Here is a 26,231-nt window from a genome sequence, read left to right as displayed (position 1 = left end):
CTGCCGGGAGTGGTGGGCTCTTTGTGCAGGCACCGGAGCCTCAGCAATAACCCTGGAGGCCATTGAAAAAGAGGGCTTGAGGGAGGGGAAGGGGGAAAGGGACTGCTTACTCAGATTCAGAGTACAGAATTTTTGTTTTCCTTCCCCTCTTTATTTCATTTCTCCCTGATAAGCTCTTAAGTCGGACTATTAAGATGTGGGCGTAATCAAGTTTATTTTGAAACTTTTTTTTTTTTTACTGAAGTCTTCTCTGAAGCTGTCCCACATAAAAGCCAAGGGGAAAACGTTTTCTCCCCTCTGAAAAGAAAAGGATCCAATGATGGTGCTTTGGCTTTTATGCACTTTGTAAAATGACTTGGCCTCATAGATTTCCTTGAGCTTCTATTTAGAGTTGCTGTCAAATAGGTATATGACTTAGTAAAGTTCCAGGGATTGGTTTTCACCTTATTTGCAGTTTGGGTGAGGAAAGTTAGAGAGCCACCAAAGCAAGCCTGACGTGAATGCAGGTGTCTGGCTTGGCAAGGAAGTGACTGTCCAGCCCCAGTTTCTTGCCTCCACTGTCACCACTGTCGTCTTGTTTTCTTCCCTGGGTTCTGCTGAGGTGGTTTTTCTGCTTCTTGGGCACCTCCTTGAGGAAATTTCCCCTAAAAACATTCAAAACTCCCTCCCCTGTTTGATTTCTGACATTGGGTTGTCAGAAAAGTCACGATCTATTTTTCTGTTCTTTGATGTGCAAAAAGTGTCGTGACTTTTCTGACAACCTCAATACATACTTTCATGTCCTCACCGTATTTGTCACAACATACTAAATTATGCTTATTAAAGGTGGGGGTTGGTTTTTTTTGTTTTTTTTTTTTTGTTTTTTGCCTCTACAGCTGGGGCGCAGTGCCTGCACTACAAATCCACTGCTCCTAGAGGCCATTTTCTCCATTTGTTGTGGTTGTTGTTTCCATTGCTTTTGTTGTTGGATGGGACAAAGAAATTGAGAGAGGAGGGGAAGATGGGGAGAGAAAGATAGACACCTGTAGACCTGCTTCACCACTTGTGAATTTTTGCAGGTGGGGAGCTGGGGGTTTGAACTGGGATACTTATGCCAGTCCTTGCATCTTGCACCACGTGTACTTAATCCACTGCACTACCACCTGCTCTGCCTCTTTTAATCAGTAACCACCAAGACACACAGGTGTTTCAGTGTATGGCATAAAGTCCCCCCCGATCATTAAATTTGAGCTGTGTTATTTGTGCTGGTGTTGCCTGTGTAATTCATCTCTGTTCTTAACTGTCATCAGCATCTTTGCTGCTAGACTGAATGCATAGTCGTCCATGTAGAGAAGACCCAGTGGACCGCCAGCACTTTGTTGAAAGAGATAGGAAGGAAGGGGTCAGGTGTGATCAGCTCTCCTTGTTTGCCAGGTTGCATCTTAGTTAGACAGTATTGGTTTCCTTGGTTACCCTTCTGCACAGCGTCACTCAGCCGCTTTGGGAAGGATGAAATGGCACTAAGTCGCCTACGGACATTTTATGTCTGTAGAAATGCTCCATCACATGATGTCAGATAAAACTTTTCAGACGTCGTCCTGAAGATGCTATAGAGAGTCATGCTGTGTTCTAGAGCTTTTGGAGATGATAGAAATAATTTATGATAAGGGGTCAGTGAGATAGCTCACCTGGGAGAGGGTCTGCTTTAACCCTGTGACTTTTATCTGTGACTCAGATTGAAAACCAGGCATTACAGGGCTACAACAGCCTGGGAGGACTATTCAATACTAGTGTATATGGGGGGCGAGGGGGTGGAGGGAGGATAGAGAGAGAAAGAGTGGGAGAGACAGACAGCCTGGATAAAAGATTAAAAATGAAAATATTCATATTGAATTTTCAGTGACAGCCTCTGGCCACTTGAAGTTATTGCCTACAGTGTGTGATGTGGCCGAGTATCTGATTTAAATACAAAGAACTGCAAGGGGCAGCTGAGTTTTGTCATTAGCATGCCTCGTGACAACACGATATTTGCTTAAGATATTTGCTAGGTTTAAACAACTCCGTAGCGAGAGGGAAACATTTAGCTTGGGGCCTTAATGTTCAAGAGAATTATTTTGTAGAAAGTAGAACAAATACTTCTGTTTCTAAATAACTTTTTCCTTTTTACCACAGCACTACTGAGCTGTTAAGGTGGTGGTGGGAATTGAATCTGGGATCTCTGGGTCCTCAGGCGTTGAGAGTTTTTTTTGCATAATCACTATGCTATCTCCCCAGGTCTCCATTAGTAACTTTTTTTTTTTCCCTCCAGGGTTATTGCTGGGCTCGTGCCTGCACCATAAACCCACTACTCCTGGAGGCCATTTTTTTCCCCCTTTTGTTGCCCTTGTTGTTATAGCCTCGCTGTGGTCATCATCATTGCCATTGTTGATGCTGTTGGTTGTTGGATAGGACCGAGAGAAATGGAGAGAGGAGGGGAAGACAGAGGCGGAGAGAAAGACAGACACCTGCAGACCTGCTTCACCGCCTGTGAAGCGACTCCCCAGCAGGTGGGGAGCCGGGGGCTTGAACCGGGATCCTTATGCCGGTCCTTGCACTTTGTGCCACATGCACTTAATAACCCTGTGCCACCGCCCGACCCCCCCAAGTAACTTTTAATTCATGTCAAAAGGGTTTCTTCATTATGCACCCTGTTCATAGGTTATAAACTTTTCTGGGAAGTATTTAAAAAATGTTTATTATTATTTTGATAGGACAGAAACAGAGAGGAAGAGCAGATAAGGAGACACCTGCAGCACTGCTTCACCACTTGTGAACTTGGATCCTTGCACATGGTAACATGTGCTCTCAACCGAATGTGCCCTCTCCCGGCCCATCAATATTTTCCTTATCTGAGATGTTAGCAAGCCCATGTTTGTTCCCTGAGCTTTTAATGAAGTTCACATGGGCTCTGTTTTTAGTAGCCAAGAAGAGATACTATGAATATTTACTGACAAATAAAATTATTTTGGGCCTTTGGTATATGAACAGGAAGTTCCCTGAGTTTAATCATGAAGTGTCTTGTGAAGAGCAGACACAGTATTTGTCTTGCTGCTGCTGCTGTCTGCAGAGCCTGGTGTAGCACCTGCCACATGGTGTGGCTACTCAGAAATATTATTGGGTGGAAGGACATTGAAATAATCTAACTCTCCTCTCCTCTCGAGTCAGAGGGCATGCATGCTAAGCTGAAGAGGAGACCCGGTACCAGTACTGACATGGTTTTTCCAAGGATGCCATCTCTCCAGGGGCAGAATTGTTAACTCTGACTTTCATTTCTCTTCTGTAAGAACTGGAGCAGACATTGTTACCCTTATTTGGTGATGGCTTGAAAAATAAAGTCACACGGTATGGTCAGGTCAGAGAGAGAGTTGAAAGTCAAAGGCAGATTGAAGCAGTTGTGTTTAAGGCCCTGTGCCCTGGTTAACAATTCCTATTCAGAGAGAAAATCATGCACTGATCTTATTACATTAGAATGTTTGACGTGTGAACCCAAAGGTAATTATATGTGTTAACGGGGTCAGAAAAGACCGAAAATATCTCTGGTCACTACCGTGTGACAGTGAGAGAATGGCTTCAATGTGACTAACAGGAGGGGAAACATTTTTTTAAACCTCTAATCTTGGTCTGTGATAATCTTAACACCCAAGTTAGAAACTTCTCAAAGAGGATCCTAAACATGCAAATAGAAACAGATGTGTAGTTGTCACTGCCGGGCCTAGAAATATTTGTATGTAAAGGTGTGAGATACATCAGACATCTGGCTGGAAAGAGTCTGAGACCAAAAATTGTAGATTTCATGTCATGTTGGTTTGATGGTGCAGCCCAGTGTGGGATCCAGCTGTGTAGGAGATGTCAGGCAATCCTCAGTGCCAGGCCTCAGACATGCAGATCTTCTTGGTGAGGTTGGTGATGGGTAGCTATTCGGCTTGTCCCGGTTCCCAGGACACTGGCTAGCCACAATGCATTCCACAATCAAAAACTAAATTTATACTAGGAAAATAAATTTATAATAGCAAGGGAAACGTAATTGAAACTAAGAAACTTGGGGGCTGGGTGGTTAAATGCACATGTGCAAGGATCTAAGTTCAAACCCCTGGTTCCCACTCAGAGGAGGTAAGCTTTGGGTATCTCTCTCTCTTGCTCTCTCTCTCGCCCTCGCCTCTCAATTACTCTCTGTCCTATAAAATAAATTAAAAATTTATAACATATATTAAAAAAGAAATAAGAATCTAGCCCTAAAATGTCAGGTGATTAAAAAAATAAATAACGCCCCCCCCAAAAAAAAAGTCATAGGATATCTCAAGATAAAATGTGAAATTCAAAGAAAACTTTAAAAAATTTTATTTTAGTGATTTCTGGCTTCTTAGTTTTTGTTTTTCAAATGCTTTTAGCATGACCTATTTGGTGAAGCAAAACCAAACCAAACAACTCTCATAATAAACTATCAATTTCATGTCCTATAAATCCCGTTGTCCTAAAAATCAAGCCCAAACACAGTCATGATAAGACAGAACTTGTTGGCTATCAACAACAGCAAAGTCAACTCAACCAAATGAAAACGCTTTTGAGGTTTAAATTGCTTCTTCCATGAAGAGGCTAGTAATATGAAGCCTTTTTTTTTTTGTTTAAGGTTTTAAGTATAAGTTACTCTAGATGAAGTTCCTATCTGTTTAGCTGCATAAGCCACAAAAGTGAATACTGCAGTAGATCCGAGATGGTACCTGTCTAACATTTGGGACTGCTTGGTTCAGGTGGAGAGGTTAAGAGCTATTTTGAAGGTATGTTGAGGAGAGTCTCTAAGTCACCTTGGTCATCCACTGGATATAAGAATTAAAGGAAGTTTCTGGTTTCCTTTAGTGGAGTGGTTGGATTTTATCAGTGGGTTGTAAACTTGAGTGAACATATACCCCAGCCACTGGTGGTTTGCTGAGTTCCAGATTGCTGGACCCTGTCCCAGAGGTCCCTGGTTTTGGAGGTATAGGATGGGCCCTGCTGGGTGATGGTACACCTGGGTGAGTGCACATATTACCATGTACAAGGACCTTGCTTTGAGCACCTGGTCCCCACCTGCAGTGGGGAAGCTTCATGAGTTGTGAAGCAGTGCTGTTGCAGGGGGGGGTATCTCTCTTTCAGATACTGTCTTCTGCCCTCTGGATTTCTCTCTGTTCTGTGACCTAAAAAAGAGGAGGAGGAAGATGTCTGCCGGGACCAGTGGATTTGTCATGCAGGCATGAAGGCCCATCGATGTGCCTGGTGGCAATAAAAAGTTTCTAGGTGATACTGATGTTGCTGATCAGCTGGTCTCCATTTAGAGAGTCACCGGATAAGATGCTGTCTTCCTGGGAGTCGGGTGGTAGCGCAGTGGGTTAAGTGCACATGGCATAAAGCGCAAGGGCTGGTGGCCGGTGGAAGGATCCCAGTTTGAGCCCCCGGCTCTCCACCTGCAGGAGGTCGATTTGCAAGCGGTGAAGCAAGTCTGCAGGTATCTATCTCTCCTCCTTTCTGTCTTCCCCTCTCTCCATTTCTGTCCTATCCAACAACAACAAGGGCAAAAAAATGGGAAAAAATAGCCTCCAGGAGCAGTGGATTCATAGTCCAGGCACCGAGCCCCAGCAATAACCCTGGAGGCAAAAAAAAAAAAAAAAAAAAGATGCTGTCTTCCAAAGTCCTGTGATTTCTTAGTTTGTGCTCTCTGCTGCCCCGCTCCCAACTTACTTGGTTTTGGCATCATTATTCCCTCATTTCTTTTTAAAAATATTTCATTTAGTGGGCAGAAACGGAAACCAAGAAGGGAGGTGGGATATATAGAGAGAGACACGCACCTGTAGCACTGCTTTACCTCTCACCAAGCTCCTGTGGGGACTGGGGACTTGAACTCCCATCTTTGCATATGGTAATGTGTGTACTCAGCTGAGTGTGCCACCACCAGCCTCTATTGTCTGTGCCTTCATTTAAAGACTGATGGGGTTCGGGTAGTGGTGCACCTGGTTAAGATCACATGATGTTACCATGTCAAAGGACCTGGGTTCTAGCCCCCACTCACCACTTGCAGGGGGATGCTTCAAAAGTGGTGAAGCAGGTGTCTCTTCCTCTCTATCTCTCCCTCCCCTCTTCATTTCTCTCTGGTCTATCAAAAAAGAAAAACAGAGCAAACCAAAAAATGAAAAAAAAAAAAAAGAAGAAAAATGGCTGCTGGGAGCAGTGAATTTGTTATGTAAGCATCAAGCCCCAGCAATAATCCTACTCGCAATACAAACAAAAAAAAGTGTGACAAAAGATAATTTTATAGGCTTAAAAATAGTTTTGGGAACCCAAATGAGCCTCACTTGAATAGAACTCACACTGCCATACACAAGGACCCAGGATCAAGTCCCAGACCACCACATGGGAGAACCAGATAGTGGAGAAGTTTCGTGAGCTACTCCCAGCCCATTGAGGGGTGCTGTGTTATCCTCTCCCTCGCCCCCCTTCTTTGTCTCTCTCCCCACCTTCCATCTGTCTTAGAGCCTGCTGGGGGCTATGGAATCTTGCATCTGTGATGCCCCAGTGAAGACACGAGCATACACACACACGAAATACAAGTTTAAGATGAACTAAATGAATTATATTTTGAGAACTCACAATTCCATGTTATTTTACAAGAAATATTTTGTATCTTCATACATTCATACAAATAATCTACATGTATCTATATATCCGAATCTGGATCTATCTCTGTGTTGTGTTACACCCAAACAGGGTCGTCTCAACTAGGGTAGAAGCCTCAATTAAAATAAATGAGATGTTTCCTGGTACTCAGTGACAAGATTACCTGATGCCCCCTTAAGCCTAGAAGCTGGATCAGATTTAACAAATGACTTCAGACATGCATAGCTACAGTGCAGTGTGACATACTCACAGACTACTCCGTTAAAGGTCTTTTCCTTTCTTTTTACATTTCTCTTTCTCCCCCTGCCTCAAATATTGCAGAAATGGAGAACATTGGACACAGCCACTCCCTGCTTGGAAGGATCAGTTTAGAATCCAAAGATTCTAAACGAAGAGCTCAACCCTGGTAGGGAGGCAGTGGAAATACTAGGAAGCTTGTAGAGTGGCCCTCATAGAGCAAGTGCCTTGTTCTTATCCAGGACAAGAGCTGAGGGAGATGCCAGGGCCCTCTTAACAGGTGGTGCTCTGGAAGTGTTCCAGGCTAATCCAGACTCCCAGGTGCCAGTTGTCAGATGGGCTCAAGGTTGGAGGTGAATTGAAGGTGAGGTGTGACAGAATATTCTAGTGGGATTGGATTTTTTTTTTTTTGCCTCCGGGGTTATTGCTGGGGCTCAGTGCTTGTACCATGAATCCACAGTTTCTGGAGGCCATTTTTTCCCCCTTTTGTTGCCCTTGTGGTAGCCTTGTCGTGGTTATTGTTGTTGTTGTTGATGTCATCGTTGTTGGATAGGACAGAGAGAAATGGAGAGAAGAGGGGAAGACAGAGGGAGAGAGACAGACACCTGCAGACCTGCTTCACTGCCTGTGAAGCGACTCCCCTGCAGGTGGGGAATGGGGGCTGGAACCGGGATCCTTAGGCGGGTCCTTGCACTTTGCACCACATGTGCTTAACCTGCTGCCGGGAGTGGATTTTTATTGGACAAGAAAGATTAATCAGATTTTGGAGAGGAGGAAAAAAAAAAAAGAAGCACCTTACTAGAGAGCAAGGAAATAAAATGGAGCGAAATAGGCAAATAGGAGAAGAGTAGAGGTAGGCCGGTAGAAATGAAAGGCTCTGCTTTTGTATTTATTTGAACTTGCATGTAAGACCAGGGCACCATTCTGTTATTGTAATTTTGATGCTGGGATGCAAGCCAGGGTCTTGTGTATACAGAGCTAGCCTTCTACCCACCGGGTCACCTCTTTGGCACCTTGAAAGATTTTTTTAAGCCTTTAAATGTCCTAAAACGTCTGCATCAACAAACAGCACAGGCTTCTTTGTTCAAAGACAGTGAGTTTTCATTTTCATTTCTGGTGAAGACTTCAAAATACCACTGGGTTCTTAAAAGTCTCCCCAGATGCTATTATTTGATAAATGTCGGGGGCTTTTCCAGAGCTGGGCTCAGAACACATACTGTGCTTTTTTTTTTTTGTAAGCTGCATTATGATTGTGAGGTAGTTTATATCAAATTCTTGAGAGACACACTTAAGGCTATTTATTTACATATACATATCTGTAAGTATATTTTCACAAACACATTTTTACAGTGGATGCATTGTACAGCTTGGGAAAGGAATTATTTCTGTAGCACAAGCCACAGAGCTGGGATCTCACTGCTTTTCACACTTACGGGCTTTGATTTTTACCTTGAAATTCCCTGTCTCCTTACAGTTTTTATCGAATGGTCAGACCTCAAATCTTAAGAGTTGGTTTAGCTTCTTTACAATTGATTATAGTTCTTGGTTATGACCCTAGATTTTGATTTACTTTTTGTGTCTCTGAAAAAAACCAGGTGTGATTTGCTCTGCAAATCTGCAGTCATTTCTCGACTTAAAACACCTGTGACATGATCTTTGTGACCTTGAAACTGATTTTGAGTTCTTCAGTTGAGGCTGTGTTGACAGTGCTGGACACGATAGCCAGTGGGGCCAGCTTTCCCCAAGCAGCCTCTGTGATTCCTACCCCCTATTTTTTCAGGAATCTCCCCATTCCTTTATGCTCCCCCCCCAAAAAAAAAAGGCTTCCTGTGCTCTAGAGAGTAAGCAGTTAATAGATAAACACTGTATTAAGTCACACTCCTCATTGGCACCATCTGTTTTAGCCCAGCTACCTCACTTCCAGCTCCTAATACTGCAGTTTGTTGCTCTCTCTCAGACAGGCTCCTGGCATCTCATGCTGCCTTTGGGTTGGCCAGACAGAGCCCCCATGTGGTTTTCCTGTCATTGCTTCTACCTCAGTACTTTCCTCATCATCAACTTTCTGTCGCACATTCTCTTTCTGTGCCCAACTTCAGTCTGACAGGAGGAGCGCCGAAGTAGAACAGCATCCATGATGAGGATGTGCCTGCTTCTGTGGGGGTAGGTGTACTCACAGATAGAGTCCCATTCTCAGGCTACTGGACCCTAGCTCCCAGCAGCTCAGCTATGGGACCTGGGCAGAGTGTCTGTGTCACAGGCTGCTCTTCGGTGAAACGAAGAAATGGGGAGCAATTTTGCCTGTAACATGACAGGCATGCTTTAACACTGTGTATGTTTAGCACATGGTACTGAGGATCAAACACAGGACTTCACACATGCTAGGTGTGTACTATACAGCTTGAGCCATCTAATTTTCTAGTTTTTTTTTTTTTTGAGGGGGTGGGAGTGGGTAGAAAACACAGTGCCACTATCCTTGGAGTTCGATTTTGTTTGTTGTTTCCACGTGATGCTGGGGCACATGGTAATCCCATGAGCCTCACATGCAAAGCAGGTGTGTGTTCTACGTGCCAAGCCACCTTCTCAGCCCTACTTAAGCGTTTCTTGTTTTTTTTTATTTTTCCCAGCACTCACTGTTAGTCAAGGCCGGTCTCAGTGTAGGAGTGATGCTAATGGGTCCTTCAGGTCAGGAGACGGAGGACTCTCTAACTTAGGCTGTCTGTAATGTGACTGGGGCCCTCTTTTTCCTTCAAGAGGTTTTTCCTGTTTCTAGCTCCTTCAGATAGATACCCACTAGTCATTGTGAAGGGTGGGTCTTGGGAAACCCATCTCTTCTTCTGTACTAGCAATATGAGAAGATCCCTAAATTGAGCCTCACCTGCTTTGGAAAGGTGGTTAACTTTGATTTGGAAGATTGTGCTGCTTCTCTCCATGGGGGGACTGGATTTCAGCAGACATTCTTTCACTGACGGTATTCAGAGAGCATGAGGTGAGTTCCTGGGAACATGCTCATTTAGTACTTCCGTGAAACCTTGTACATCTCATTAAAAAAAGTTTTTCCTTAGATCCTTCTCTTGGAAAACTATACAAAGTCTGTAACATTGAGTTCTTGTTTCCTATTTCTAGGGGAATTTTTGTTAGCAGTAAGTCCTTAACAACTCCCCCAAACTAGCTTATCTGTTCATGGCCAAGGCCACAGGCGAATGTTTTGCTTTCTGCCTTTGTATTGATGTGTCATGTATTTCTCGCACATGTTGTCCACATTCTCAAAATCCACAGTTATCTTCTGTTTTCTTTGTGTTTCCAGAGAGATTACTCATTGACACGGTGGTCACACTTAATCAGCTTTGTCCCCAGGGACTACATATTCTCTTAGCTTTTCTAATCTTTCCAGTTTTTTAAAAATATTTATTCCCTTTTGTTACCCTTTTTTATTTTTGTAGTTATTATTGTTGTTGTTATTGATGTTATCATTGTTGGATAGGACAGAGAGAAATGGAGATGGGGGGAAGACAGAAAGGGGGGGAAAGAAAGATAGACATTTGCAGACCTGCTTCACTGCTGCAGGTGGGAGCCAGGGGCTCAAACCAGGATCTTTGCGCCGGTCCTTGCAATTTGCACCACCTGTACTTAACCTGCTGCGCTACCGCACAACTCCCTCCATTTTTTAAAATTGAATAATTACTTTATAGACTTCATCCAAAAATAATTTTTGATGTCCCTTCACTTTTTCATGATTATACACTGAAAATGCAGGTACCTGATAGCAAAAGTAGAAGCATTTTTCTATAAGGTGCCATTCTTTTGGATTTTTATCTTTGAAATCTGGTCCTTTTGTATTTTAGTTTAGTGAGTACAAAGCTACTGCTTATAGTGTCCATAGGCCTCTTCTATTTCCTTGGAAGAAGAGCTCAAAATCCTCCTTTGCTTTCACTTTCTTAAGGGTTCACAATTAAGATGGCTTCAGCTATGAGTTGAATTCTTCAGAAAAGGATCCTTTCTGTTTGCCATGTATCTTTGTTTCTGTTTGGAACAAGGACTCAATCTGGCCATTTTATGCCATCTGCCGAATGTTTTCATGGTGTGCATTATTATTATTATTTTTAATAGTAGAAAGGAGATTGCGAACAACAGAAATACCCCAACAATAAATCTTAGCAAGATTTTTAAAGTGATGATCCATGGAAGAAATCATGCCTTAAAATAAATGGCTAAAAAAGCCTGTGGTTTGGGGTTGGGCACATGACAGTGGCATGATACCCTGATTATTCTGTGCCTGCTGGTCCCAGAAAGGGCCCCCTCCCAGTGGAAGGGTGACTGCTATGCCAACCCAGAAGTCGGATCGAAAATGCCCTCCTTCTGCTTCGTTTTGTTGATTTTGGAGAGGATGAGTGGTTTGAAAGCACTGAGTTGAAATTGTATAAATATGCACACTACTTAACTAAAACACCGATTTGGATCACGGTGTTCTTTTGGGAGCGAATGAGATCCAAGCTCTGGCAATACAACTTGCCAGGAACATATCAGGCCCCTCCACATCCCCGGTAAACAGCCCAGTGTGTTTGGGGTTGTAGCTCTTTCTGGGTGACTTTTAATGCATCGGGAGTCCTCCCCTAACCCTTGACATGGCGTCTGAAGCAGGTACAAGTAAACATGTCCTCTCTGGACAAACTGTCTATCCAAAGGAAAACAAATAAATAAAGACACTTACAGGAGTCTGGAATCTATCTGAGAGAGTGCAGTGGGAATTTGGTGTGCTGTAGCCTGGAGACGCTGATAGACCATTTGTGGCTAGGCTCCCTCTTGATAACTTTTCCTTCTCTCCTGTATTCTATACTATTTAAAGTTTCTTCCTTCTCTTTTTCTTTTTCCTTTTTGGGTTACTTTCTGATTCTCTACTTCCTGTCTGTGCCTTTTACCTTTCCCTGTTGCTGTTACCGACAAATAGTGTAGTAATATCTAAACTTATCCCCAGGCATTTTATTTAAAAAAAATTTTTATTGACACCAGGATTATTGCTGGGGTTCAGTGCTGGCACTACAAATCCACTGCTCCCAGCAGCTGTTTTTTCCTATTTTTTTTTTTTTTTAGATAGGACAGAGAAGTTGAAAGATGGGGAGATAAAGGCAGAGAAAAATAGTCATCTACAGACTGACTTCAGTTCTGAAGCAGACCCGCTGTGGTGGGGAACTGGGGCTCGAACCTGGGTTTGGTAATATGTGTACTTTACCAGGTGCACCACCACCTGGTACCCAGGACTTTTTTTTCAATTGTCTAACCTAGACCAGAGTAAAGGCAAATACTATTCTGATGTGTGACATTGTTTTTCAGAGTGAAATTTGTGAGTTTTGTGTCCAAGGACTTTTTTTTTTTTTTTTTGGTAATTGTAATTATGTAAGTGATGAATTTTCAGGTCCCCTTTTTCCTTCTTATTTTTGAAACAAGATGTGGTTTGGGTTAAAATAATGCATTAAATTGCTTAAGTGTTTGGTATAAAAATGTGGCCGTCATGCTTGTTGAGATGGGTCAAGGCCACTGAAGAAACAGTATATATTAGCTATATGGTGCTTCAGAGCTACTTTAATTCAATCTTACTTTTTTTTTCTTCTCCTTCTCCTTCTCCTTCTCCTTCTCCTTCTCCTTCTCCTTCTCCTTCTCCTTCTCCTTCTCCTTCTCCTTCTCCTTCTCCTTCTCCTTCTTCTTTTTTTACTGGGTAGAGACAGCCAGAAATCCAGAGGGAAGAAGGAGAGAGAGAAAGAGACAGAGACACCTGCATCACTGTGTTACCACTTGCCAAGCTTTCTTCCTGCAGGTAGGGACCAGGGGCTTGAACCTGGGTCCTTGCACACTGTGTAACGTGTGTTCAACCACGTGCGCCACTGCACTGGCACCTAATCTTACTTTATAGTTGAGATAATTTACACCTAATCCATGGCTTATTGACTAAAGTTGAGTCCTATATTCACTGTGCATTTTGGTATAGAAAGTTGAACTTGGGGGGATTTAGAGGAATAATGAATGGGAGAAACCTGTAAAGATAGTATTTGACTTCTAAACCCAGTTGTGACTAACATGGTAGTTGTGAGGAGCTGGAGTAAGAGTTTAAACTAGATCTCACTGGTTGAAGGATCACACTGTAAGGTCTCATCCAGGACTGTCACCTGTTCTCAGGTGAGAAAAGGGGAATAGATTTGAAATCCTTCCTCTTGTAAATTGATGTGGTTTCAAGTTGTGTCTTATTTTAAGTAGTTGTGTCTTTCCCTCGTCCTCCTCATTTGTAGGGATCTCATTTGTGTTTTTTTTTTTTTTTTCGCTTGCTAACGAATCAATCTTTCTAGAGTGCATTGTTTCTAGAGTGCATAGGTTGTTTTAATCAAGATGACATTTGTATATACATCCAAGCACCTCTAGCAGAATAGAGCCAGGTATCCCCCAGTTGCATGCTGTTGGAACGGTACAGTGTAGGAATATTTCCTCAGTAGATAATGGAGAGGTGATTTTAAAAAGTTATTTATTGATCTAATCATTATCAGCAAGAGTGTAGGACAACAGGGATACAATTCCACTCAATTCTCACCACCAGTGTCCCTCCATCGAAAGCTTTCCGATTCTTTACCCCCTGGAAGCAGGTACCCAGAGTCACTATGGGGTGCAGAAGGTGGGAGGTCTGGCTTCTGTAATTGCTTCCCTGCTGGAATTGGCAGGTTGATCTATACTCGTAGCATGTTTCTATCTTTCCTTCGTGGGGCAGGGCTCTGGAGATGGAGAGGTGGGTTTCCAGGACACATCGGTGAGGTGGTCTACCCAGGGAAGTCAGGTTGATGTCATGGTAGCATCTGCACCTTGGTGGCTGAAAAAAGTATTAAGATAGAAGGCAGAACAAATTATTTAATAATCAGGAGCCTAAAGGGAAGAATATAGCAGATGAGATTTGGGAGAGGTGATTTTTTAAGGTCTCAATCCCTTCCCTAGAGCACTTCTCAGCTCCGGTTATGGTGGGTCTGGTGCCTCAGACGTGATGTCTGCTGCATAAACCACTGTGCTATTGCCCTGACCTGGGGGATGGGGGAGAGGGAGAGGGAGAGAGGGAGTGATTCCTGGTTCCTTATGGCCTTGCAGAGTCATGCCATATACATAGAATGTAAGGAAATCTGGCTAGTCTAACTTTTGGAGGTTCTTTAGTTGGGATTGTGGGGACGAACTTTTTCACTCCCAGTGGCATAACCTGGCATCATGTCAGAAAGAGACAGAGGTGACAACCGGAAGGGTGGAATAGAGAAAAAGGGTATTGGGGACAAGCCAAGAGGACTGGAGCTGCTCTTCTACGAATGTTGCAGTGAGCTATGAGAACCTTTCCCCACTGGTTGGCAGTAGAGTCATGGCCCATTTTTTTCAATTAGCACTTTTTGAGTACCTGTTGTGTGCATAGTATTAAGCCAGGTGTGGTAGGCCTTTAAATGAATCACTAAGAGGCTTTCCTCCAAGTAACTTCACTTTCTAACTGGGTTTTTTTTTTTTTAAATATTTATTTTCCCTTCTGTTGCCCTTGTTTTTTATTGTTGTTGTAGTTGTTACTGATGTCATCATTGTTAGATAGGACAGAGAGAAATGGAGAGAGGAGGGGAAGACAGAGAGGAGGAGAGAAAGATACCTGCAGACCTGCTTCACCTCCTGTGAAGCGACTCCCCTGCAGGTGGGGAGCCGGGGTTCGAACCGGGATCCTTATGCCGGTCCATGTGTTTTCTCGCCACATGCACTTAACCCGCTGTGCTACCACCTGACTCTCTTCTACTGTGTTTTTAACACATAGGCCGTGACGTGGTGAGATGCAGTAAACGTATGACAACTCCAAAGAGTGGGTTAGTCTATAGACAAGGGAAAGGAGAAAAGACTGAGCAGTAGGAAGACCCCCGAGGAGCCATGAAATTTGAGCATTTTGAAGTACCAATAGTTAAGGATACTTAACTTCCTTTTGGTGCTAGGGATGCAGTTAGTCAGCTAGGACACAGGCTTGGAAGTTGAGAAATAATGGTTGCCCCTGGCTCCCCACCTGCAGGGGGTTTACTTCATGATTGACGAAGCAGGTCTGTAGGTGTCTTATCTTTCTCTCCTCCTCTCTGTATCTCCATCTCTCTCAATTTCTGTCTTATCCAACAATAACATCAAAGGCAACAAAAAGGGAAAAATAGCCTCCAGGAGCGATGGATTTGTAGTGCAGGCACCAAGACCCAGCAATAATCCTGGAGCAAGAAAAGAAAAAAAAGAAAGAAAGAAAGAAAGAAAAGAAGGGAAGAAAGAAAGAAACCTGAAACAAAGGGAGATTTAAGTTTGGAAGGAAATTTACTGCTGGCACCATGTAGGAGAAAGACATGTCAGTGATGTAAGATGCATTATTTCAGGAGCTGCTGAAGTGGAGAGGATACTTGGCTGGGTATCTGATACTCAGGAAGTCTCAGAATTTCACGCAGGAAAGTCCAAAGGAAGATGTGAGAGTTTGTATATTCCTCTTAGAGAACAGGATGATTTTTTTCCTCCTCCAAGAATGAGAAGTAAGAGAATCTTTGTGGCTTGCTTTGGTAGAAAAAGACTGAAGATGCCTTAAGGGAGTCAGAATTTACATTGTTCATATGTGTTAGTAAGTTAATATTGTCTTTGATGCTAACAGATTCTAAATATATGTATATATGTGTGTGCATTTTTTAAAGAGCAAAGGAACATTGAGAAATAATGTCTAACAGATTTCTCTTTAAGAGACAGGTTCTTGTGTTTTATTGAAGATTATATGAAGGCTAGAATATTTTATTAAATAAATATTAGAAATTTATGCTATTAGAAAGTTGTTGACATTTGATGGCAATTTTATTATTTTGATAGTTAATGTATAATTACAATATGCTGAGCTTGTATGACACTAATCCTTAAAAATTATAGTTTCTGGGCTGGGGAGATAGCATAATGGTTATGCAAAAACTTTCCATGCCTAGGACTTTGAGGTTCAGGTTCCCCAGCATCCCTATAGTCAGAGCTGAGCTGTGCTCTGGACTCTCTCATTGAAATAAAATATTTAAAAAAAATTATCGTTCTGCATATTTTGAAATTCATTGTATGAAAGGTTAAAATGAATTTGGAGGTAAGTCAGCTGCAGTTTACTTCCTGCTGCTGTTTCATTAAGGCACAGTTATTGATTGGCACTTAGTGCTTTTTCTCTTGAAAGCCACTGTTTATTAGTCAGTAAGTTGAGTTGCTCCTCATGTCCATTACGCATCGGAGGTTAATGGAGACAGATGGTCTGCTCTTGATAGATGCTTTGGAAAGTTAACATTTCAGCAAAAGGACTTAAATGGTGGTCAGGGGGACACCACTGATGGTTGAGGTGTGTCTTCAACCCTCCTGACTCAAGTGTCCAAGTTGTGACTTAGCAGGTGCAGTTTTGTTTCCTTTATTTTGACTTTTAAAATGCAGTTATTTATTTATTATTGGATAAGACAAAAAGACACTGAGAAGGGAAGGGGAGACAGAGACACCTAGAGCCCTGCTTCATCATTTGTGAAGCTTTCTCCCTGCAGGTGGGGACCAGGGGCTTGAACCTGGTTTTTGCATGCTGTAAGGCCTGTGTTTACCCAGATGCACCACCACCTAGCCCCATTTTTCTTTTCTTTTCTTTCCTTCCTTCTTTTTTAATATCAACTTTTAGTTAATGGGCATTGCAGGTTGAAGTGAAGCCAACCCAGCAGAAAGAAAACTTAGAGGAGAATGAACATCCCAGTGTCTCTGCATTAAGGCATGTAATGTAGCAGCTGTAGACTTGTAGAAAGGATGAGATTAGCATCATAAATTTACTTAGTGAACATGGAGATAGGATGGGGAATAGGAGGGTATTTTCAAGTTACCTCTCCATGAAAAAAATGGGCATTTGGCAGGTGGTGCCAAACTCAAGGACTGGCAAAAGGATCCAGGTTCGAGCCCCCGGCTCCCCACCTGCAGGGGAGTCGCTTCACAGGCGGTGAAGCAGGTCTGCAGGTGTCTGTCTTTCTCTCCTCTTCTCTGTCTTCCCCTCCTCTCTCCATTTCTCTCTGTCCTATCCAACAACAATGACATCGATAATAACTACAACAGTAAAACAACAAGGGCAACAAAAGGGGAATAAATAAATAAAATTTAAAAAAATTCAAAAGAAAAGGGCATTTGATAGAGCGCCCCCAGACACACACTTTTCAGGTTATCCTGCAGAGAAGACTAGGCCTAAAACACATCAGCTTTCCTATATAGTGTGGTGTGGTGCATGACCAGTTTTGCTCTAGTTCCCTTTGTCAGTTATCAGAGGTCCCATTACCTTGTGCCTGATAATGGGGTACAGAGGAAGAAGTAGTAGTGGCACTAATAATAACGATATCCTGGGCACTTTGCTAGTTAAGGTAGCGTCTTCTGTTCTTCCATTTAATTTCACAACAGCCCTTGGAGCTAGGGTAGTATCAGCATTTTTCCCCCTACCAGGGTTTATCACTGGGGATTGGTGACTGTGTCTCCACCACTCCTGATGACGTGTTTTTTTTTTTTTAAACGGTGAGAGACGGAGAGAGAGCTGTAAAGGGAGACATTTTGAGCACTGATTCACTTCTCTTGAAGCCTCCCCTCCCCTCTGCAGGTGTGGCCTGACTTAAGTCCGGGTAGATCGAGGCTGCCAGCAAAACGAGAAGTCTTGGACAAAACTGAAGCTACTCATCCTTTTGCTTATGATCACATTGACAGTGTGAGGACTTATTGGCTACTTTAATCATAAGAACTGTACAGGGGAAGTCCATAAAAATAACATCCCCCAGCCTGTGGCTACTAGAGAACCAAGAACGTTGGCTTCTTCCCACGGTACAAGAGCCGCTGTTGGTATGCATGAGACCCCTTCTGTTTCATTTGGTTTAACCCCCCCCCTGCTTAACACTATTCTATTTACATAACCACTGTTAACAAGCACCACACTCCCTTCAGGGCATTGGTGGTTCAGTGATAGGATTCTCGCCTGCTCCGCCCCCTCCTTGTCACACTCTGATTTTCACCAGTCACTTTTCTCTCCACCCTCTCTATGTCACATCCTGCTTCCACCCTACTTGGCAAGTATATATAAAGACAGCATTGTGAGTTTTACGGTACCTTGAGTTTAGCTTAGCTCGGTTTAGATTGTGCTGCGTCCTGCATGAATAAAGAGATACTGCCTACAGCTCAACCATGAGTCCCTGGTCGTCTGTTACCCGCCCATGAAGCCAGCCCAGCGAAAACAACAAGCCGCCTTGGGTACCTTATAGAATTAGATGGTAGATTGTCTCCCCCGAAGCATAAGGGCCCACACCAATTACCCTCACCTACTGACCCCTCCCTTCCATTTACGGGCATCTATGATGAATACCTTGGTCATGTGGTTTACATTAAAGGCAAGCAGGTTGAGGTTAATAAGTTACCATCTATAAAGAAACTAGCAAGGCCCCGTCCCCTCCATGTATGTGTTTGCCAGGAAACAAAGACAAGCTAAACAAGATAATTTGCTTAATAGAAACTGACCTTTTAGAAATAGATGTTTTACAGAAAACTCATAATATTCCAAGAAGCTTGCTCAAGAAAAACAGGCTATAATAAGAGTTTATATCATTAATTGCTAAAATAAGAAATGAATTTTGTGGTAAACAGTTGTGCACTGAATTCTGCAAAAATAATGAGTTGAAACATTGTATCCGGGTGAAAAATGTACAAATAATAAAGCCATGCAGAAGAGAAAGCAGAGATGCCTCTCTCCTGCTCCTGAAGCAGTTGATCTGACTCCCATCTCATTCTGCCAACACCTCTCCTCCTTTCAGGGACCTTAATAACATGCTGGGGCTGGTCCCTGGCACAGGTGGGGTCCAGGAGCTTGAATCTAGGACATGGTCATGTGTGGTGACATATGCACTCTTCTGGTTGTGTGGTATACCTCCTGCACCCCGTATTATTATTCTCATTTTTTAAAAAATATTTTATTATAAGAAAGATAGGGAGAGAGAGAAAGAACCAGACATCACTCTGGCACTTGTACTGCAGGGGAGTGAACTTGGGACCTCATGCTTTAGAGTCCAAAGCTTCATCACTGCACCACCTCCCAGACCACTTAGTATTCCTCATTTTATAGACGAGGCAAAGGATCAGGAAAGCTTAGAAGATAGGTGCTCGGGGGTTGGGCGGTGGCACAGTGGGTTAAGTGCATGTGGCGCAAAGCACAGGGACTGGCGTAAGGATCTCAGTTGGAGGCCCCGGCTCCCCACCTGCAGGGGAGTCGCTTCACAGGTGGTGAAGCAGGTCTGCAGGTGTCTATCTTTCTCTCCCCCTCTCTGTCTTCCCCTCCTCTCTCCATTTCTCTCTGTCCTATCCAACAACAATGACATCAACAATGGTAATACTAATAACCACAATGAGGCTACAACAACAAGGGCAACAAAAGGGGGGGAAAATGACCTCCAGGAGTGGTGAATTCATGGTGCAGGCAACAAGCCCAGCAATAACCCTGGAGGAAAAAAAAAAGAAAAAAGAAAAAAAAAAAGATAGGTGCTCAAGTTCAGAGGCAGAAAACTAATAGTATTTAGGCTGCATGTGATGGACTATTTTTGCACATAGTGTGTTCTTCCTGGTTGTGTCTCTAGGATATAGCCTGGCCATTTTGAGGCACCTTATCTCTTAAGTGAATGCTCAAGAAATTCAGCTATTGTTAAACTGTCTCAGCACTAACTCTTAGAATAGTTTCTCTCCAGAGTCGGGCGGTAGCACAGCGGTTAAGTGCAGGTGGCACAAAGTGCAAGGACTGGCGTAAGGATCCTGGTTCGAGCCCCCGGCACCCCGCCTGTAGGGGAGTCACTTCACAGGTGGTGAAGCAGGTGTCTATCTCTCTCTCCCCCTGTCTGTCTTCCCCTCCTCTCTCCATTTCTCTGTACCATATCCAACAATGAAGACATCAATAACAACAACAATAATAACTACAACAATAAAACAACACGGGCAACAAAAAGGGAAAATGAATAAATAAATATTAAAAAAAGAATAGTTTCTCTCCCTCTCTTCCTCTCCCTCTTCCTCCTTCCCTCCCTTCCCTCCTTCCCTCCTTCCCTCCCTACCTTTACTATTTCATTAGATAGGACAGTGAGAAATTGAGAGGGCTGGGGGAGATAGAGAGAAAGACACCGATAGATCTGCTTTACCCTTGTCAAAAACTCCTTCCTCCTTGCCTTGCAGGTGGGAGCAGGTTCACCATCGCCTGGTCCAAAGATAGCTGCTGCTTCTGCTCCTCTTCCTCTTCCTCCTTTTTTTTTTTTTGCCACCAGAGGCTCAGTGCCAGTACTACAAATCCACCATGCCATTTTCTTTTTCTTTCTAATTTTTATTAGAGAAATTGAGAGAAGATGGGGAGATAGAGGGAGAGAAAAATAGACACCTGCAGGCCTGCTTCACCACTCCTGAAGCGGACCTCCTGCAGGTATGGGTGGAGCAGGGACTCAAAGCTGGGTAATATGTGCGCTTAGCCTGGTGTGCCACCACGTGGCCCCTGGATAGCTATTTTTTTATTATTATTTTAAAAAAGGAGACATTAACAAGATCATAGGATGGGGGGTACAGCTCCACACAATTCCCGCCACCCAATCTCCATATCCCGTCCCCTCCCCACTAGCTTTCCCATTTTCTATCCCTCTGGGAGAATGGACCCAGGGTCATCGTGGGTTGCAGAAGGTGGGAGCTCTGGCTTCTGTAATTGCGGGGGCTGAACATGGGCGTTGACTGGTCGATCCATACTCCCAGTCTGTCTCTCTCTTTCCCTAGTAGGGTGGGTCTCTGGGGAAGCGGAGCTCCAGGACACATTGGTGGGGTCTTCAGTCCAGGGAGCCTTGCCGGCATCCTGATGGCATCTGGAACCTGGAGGCTGAAAAGAGAGTTAACATACAAAGCCAAACAAATTGTTGAAGAATCATGGACCCAAAGGTTGGAATAGTGGAGATGAAGTGTTGGGGGTACTCACTGCATACTCTAGTGTACTACTGCTTTCAGGTATATATTTGCCCTAGTTTATGGATACGTGTGAACTTACGCTCTATCTCCTGGAACCTGGTCTGTATCTAGGTTTTGGGACTTCATTAGGAAGTGAACCACCTGGGATGTAATTAGAGAATACTATGAAAGGAAAGGTCTCACCTGAGTGATGAAGCTGAAGGGTTGTCATTCCACACCTGAAGTCTCTGGACACAGTCTGAAGTGAAGCATGCTGGGGTGGTACTCGTTGTGTTGATTAAGTTGCGATCAGCGGATGCAGTATTGTTTGATAAGAATTGGAGAAGCATATGGAAAAGTGGGCCCTACCCTAGGGTCCCAGGACTGGGGGAAGTTTAGGCTCTACAGTGGAAATGTGAGGTTCCTGCTGACTTAGGGTTCAAGAAAACAATGGATAGTTATTGTTATCATCACATTATTTGGTAATTGGGTTAACTTTGAAAAGTCCCTTTGTTAGACATATAATCAATCAATTTCCCCCCTCATATTAATTAGTGATTTACTTGACTACAATTTAATGGATGTGTCTGACCCATCTTGGTCAGAGCTAAAAAGAATTATGTTAAGTGAGCTAAGTCAGAAAGATAAAGATGAGTATGGGATGATCCCACTCCTGAACAGAAGTTGAGAAAGAAGATCAGAAAGGGAAACTAAAAGCAGGATCTGACTAAAGTGAAAGTAGGACACCAAAGTAAAAACCCTGTGGTGAGCGGGAGGGTGGACATGCGGCTTCCTGGGCCGGCGGTGGGTGGGATGGGACACAAACTTTTTGGTGGTGGGAATGGTGTTTATGGATAGCTGTTTTTAAATGATTGCCTGTATTACCCATTTTATGGTGTTCCTGGGTAGTTTCATTTTAAGGATGTCCCCAAATTTAAAAAGCTTGCCCAAAGATTAATGCTAAGATAAACTGTTTTTATTTAGATCCAGTGCCATTCACCCCTAAGCATTTCAGTTTCTGTTTTCTAGAATTAAGAAAACAACAGCATGTAGACAGGACGTCAGTTACATAACGGTGATTTTTGTTGCCAGGGTCTCACTGTTCTGGGCCAGCTTTTTCGTATGGAGCGGGGAGCAAGATGCACACCAGCACTGACTGAAGAAGCTCCCCCAGTGCTGTAGTGCTCACTGGTGCTATATAGACACTTGAACATGGATCACACTCATGCCAAAGTAAGCGCTCTCTCAGGTGATCTGTCAATCATTTACGTCACTACTTTGTAATCTTCTGCTGGCATGCTTTATCTAATCTCTGTACACCATGATTCTGTCAGTTGATTTGCTTTGTCGTCACATTCACTGGACTGTTTAATAACCTCCTCTCTCTGAAGTATTCCCATTTCTTTTGTCTTTTATCAGATTGAAATTTTTGAAAAGAAAAAAGCTGCAATATAGCTTATTTTTTCTATTAAAAGTTTCTCAATATGCATTTGATGTTTCTTGGCAGACTCATGTTATACATTCTCAGCCAGAGCTTATGTCTCCCTCTCCTTAGTTACTACATTATTATTACTGAAAACCAGGAAACCAGGAAATGGCACTGGTACAGGAATAGTTGTCTAAGTACAGGTCTTAAGTCAGTTTCCGTCAATTATCTCCCCAAATGTCTTTACATATTAAAAAAAAAAAGTCCTGAATCATAATGTTAAGTTGGTTCTCCTTTTATCTGAAATAGCTCTCCAGTATTCCTTGATGTTGCTTATTTTATTTTTATTTATTTTTTTGCCTCCGGTGTTATTGCTGGGTCTTGGTGCCTGCACTATGAATCCACTGCTCTTTGAGGCCATTTCCCCCCCCCCCCCATTTTGTTGCCCTTGTTGCCGTTGATGTCATTGTTGTTGGATAGGACAGAGATAAATCAAGAGAGGAGGGGAGACAGAAAGGGAGAAAAAGACAGACACCCGCAGACCTGCTTCACCGCTTGTGAAGTGACCCCCCTGCAGGTGGGGAGCCGGGGGCTTGAACTGGGATCCTTACGCAGGTCTTTGCGCTTAGCGCCGTGTGCGCTCAACCCGCTGCACTACCGCCCAACCCCCTCCTTGATATTTTATGGCACCAACATTTTTGAATAACACTGTCCTTTATCCCGGATTTGTTCGAAGTTTCCTCATAGAGTCAGGTTTTGCATTTCTGGCAGAAACGCCCCAGGAGGAACATCGTGTGCCTCTCTGGGCATTGTACCGAGAGGCACGTGACGCCTGTTTGTCCCCACTGCTGGGGAAGTTCACTTTGATCACTGGGTTAAGGACTGCCCTGTCCTGCCAGGTTTGTCCCACGTTCAGCTATTCTCTCCCTATTCTTGGATGATTACTGTCTCGGAAAGTGGTCTTATAGTCCTGAATTTTAGAATTCACAGGAAACAGTTTCTTGAAGTATTACTCTTGCAGTGGTTGCCTAGTAGTAAACCGGTGGTTTTGAGGTGGTACTGGGGAACAAACCCAGGACCTCACACGTGCGAGCTAACACTAAGTGGCCTTCCAGGTCCAGACTTTTTGTTCAACATTTTTACAGAGCAGGAGGGATGCCTCCGTACTGTTTTCATAGTCCTTAGTGCTGTCTTTTTTGTTCTCACATGGTACAGGGGATGAAGCCCAATGCCCCAACTCCTGGGGTCACCTGACATGTCCCGATGTTGCAGCCTGCCTCTTCTGCTTTCTCTGCCTTGGTGCTGGAAGAAGCCATTTTTCCATGGAGTTTCTTTTCCCCATAACCTGACCCAAAGGGCTTTTTTGTATTCTTTAATCTTCGCCAACCTAATAACATAAATCCATCATTTCACTCTGACTTTTATTTGTAGATTTGCAAGTGACTGTCACCACAAAAAGGGGCAGTGGTGGCTGGGTTCACCTGGCAGGATGAGTCCTCCCCTCTGGTGTTTTTCTGGTTGTTGTTGTTGCACGTTGAATTTCATATATAAAAGTTCACATCCGCCCCCGGCTCCCCACCTTCACGGGAGTCGCTTCACGGGCGGTGAAGCAGGTCTGCAGGTGTCTATCTTTCTCTCCCCTCTCTCTCTGTCTTCCCCTCCTCTCTCCATTTCTCTCTGTCCTATCCAACAACAAAGCAACATCAACAATGGCAATAATAACCGCAACAAGGCTGCAACAACTAGGGCAACAAAAAAGGGGAAAAAATGGCCTCCAGGAGCAGTGGATTCATGGTGCAGACACCGAGCCCAGCAATAACCCTGGAGGAAAAAAAAAAGTTCACATCCACTGTCTAATCTCATTGAAATAATTTCTGGGCACATTTATGTAGATTGTGTGAGTTAAGTAAGTTAGGGAGTTGATTTGTCTTATCCCCAAATGTTAAATGTCTTTCTAGTTGTTAGGTCTTCATTTCTATCTTTTAAGGAGTGCTTTATAATTTTCCTTAGGTGGACTTCCTTAAGTGTTTTATTTTCTGTGTTTATCTAGGCTTATTTTTACATTACTTCACTTAAAAATAAAATAAATCGGGACTCAGGTGGTAACGCAGTAGATTAAACGCACGTGGTGCGAAGCAGGAGGACCAGCATAAGGATCTCAGTTCGAGCCCCCGGTTCCCCACCTGCAAGGGGAGTTGCTTCACAGGTGGTGAAGCAGGTCTGCAGGTGTCTTGTCTTTCTCTCCCCCTCTCTGTCTTCCCCTCCTCTCCCCCTCTCTGTCTTCCCCTCCTCTCTCCATTTCTCTCTGTCTTTTCTATCAAGAACGACATCATCAACAATAATAACTACAACAACAATAAAAGAAAAACAAGGGCAACAAAAGGGAAAATAAATAAATACTAAAAAATGAAAAGAAAAAAAAAAGATCAGCAAACCAGGGATGTAGCTCAGTGGTAGAGTGCATTTTGTGTATGAAATCTTGGGTTTGGCCCCTGGCACCACCAAATAAGGAAAAAAGGTAAAAGTGAACCCTAATTTAATTTTTACTCAATTGAGTCTTTTTCTTATTAGAGGCAATGCTGTGCAGAATAATCTCACACCTATACACTTTTTGCTGACATGTCTTAGAATGTCTGTAAAGTGGGTCTCCAGAGTTGGAATTGCTTATGAAAAACCAGAAGCTTTTTTTTTTTATCATATATTTTACCAAATTTTCTTCTCATTACTTGATACCATTTTTTTGTCAGATAAACTTTATTGTATATATACATATATATTGTTATAAGACAACCAAAGCTGATGCTTTGTTTTTTTTTTTGAAAAAGAAACATCAAGGGGGTCGGGCAGTAGCATGGTGGGTTAAGCATACATGGCACGAAGCGCAGGGGCCAGCATAAGGATCCTGGTTCGAGCCCCTGGCTCCCCACCTGCAAGGATGTCGCTTCACAAGTGGTAAAGCAAGTCTGCTGCAGGTGTTTTTCGCCCTCTCTGTCTTCCCCATCTCTCTCAATTTCTCTATCCCATCCAACAACGATAGCAATAATAACTACAACAACAATAAAAGGGGGGGCAAAAAATGCATCATGAAAGCTCATTTTAAGCAAAACATTTTATCTGTGTGACCCTATATGGGAATGTGAAGAGGGCAAAAGTGTGATAGCCCTCTTAAAGTAACAGTAGTTTTGAATATCAAATATATATATATGTCTTTATATGCTTAGAAGTAGGAAAATTTACTTAGCAGTTAGACTTTGAATTAAGTTTAAAAGAAACTACTGAAGTTAGTTTGGTAGAGAGACTCGAGAAGGATACCTCTTGAGAATAGCAAACCCTAAAGTAGAGGCAGAATTTCTTCATGTCATGCGAGGCCAGTAAAGTAGCTGGCGTCAGACTGAAGCAGTGTTTGTATTCAAAGATAAAGTAAGGGCAGTTACTGGAAGACCTTAAGTGCCCAGAGAAATTGGATTTGATCCATTCAACAGCAGAGAGAAGCCTTCTGAATTATTAGCCTTTCGCCTTAGAACAAATGATCCCCAGATTTAGTGGCCTAGAACACCAACCACACACTTATTTCAAACACTTGCTGTGCACCAGGGGTGTAGGGGGAAGGGAGCTCAATTCCACATTCTGTTCCTTAGAAGCAAGCCAGTAAGTGCAGCCCACGTTCAAGGACGTGGGTGGGTGGGGATTAAACTCCACGTTTTTTCCCCCCTTTTGTTGCCCTTGTTGTATGTAGCCTTGTTGTGGTTATTATTGTTGTTGATGTCGCTTGTTGTTGGATAGGACAGAAATCGAGAGAGGAGGGGAAGATGGGGAGAGAAAGAGAGACACCTGCAGACCTGCTTCACCACCTGTGAAGCGATTCCCCTGCAGGTGGGGAGCCAGGGGCTCGAACCCGGATTCTTAACGCCAGTCC

At 43.3% G+C, this 26,231-nt stretch overlaps 1 long non-coding RNA gene across 3 annotated transcripts in view; it reads left to right on the top strand.

Moving 5' to 3' along the window:
* LOC132539935 (uncharacterized) overlaps positions 1–26,231 on the top strand; it is a 210,014-nt gene that overhangs the window by 6,430 nt on the left and 177,353 nt on the right. For all 3 annotated transcript variants that reach the window (XR_009551229.1, XR_009551228.1, XR_009551230.1), the window contains exon 2: positions 21,982–22,122. This is a non-coding gene — a long non-coding RNA (uncharacterized LOC132539935). The remainder of the gene's footprint in view (positions 1–21,981; positions 22,123–26,231) is intronic.

This window comes from Erinaceus europaeus, chromosome 8 (genome assembly GCF_950295315.1).
Source record: "Erinaceus europaeus chromosome 8, mEriEur2.1, whole genome shotgun sequence".
NCBI classification, from domain to species: Eukaryota; Metazoa; Chordata; class Mammalia; order Eulipotyphla; family Erinaceidae; genus Erinaceus; species Erinaceus europaeus.
Note: the sequence above shows the minus strand (reverse complement) of the source record. Positions and strands in the feature narration are given on the sequence as shown.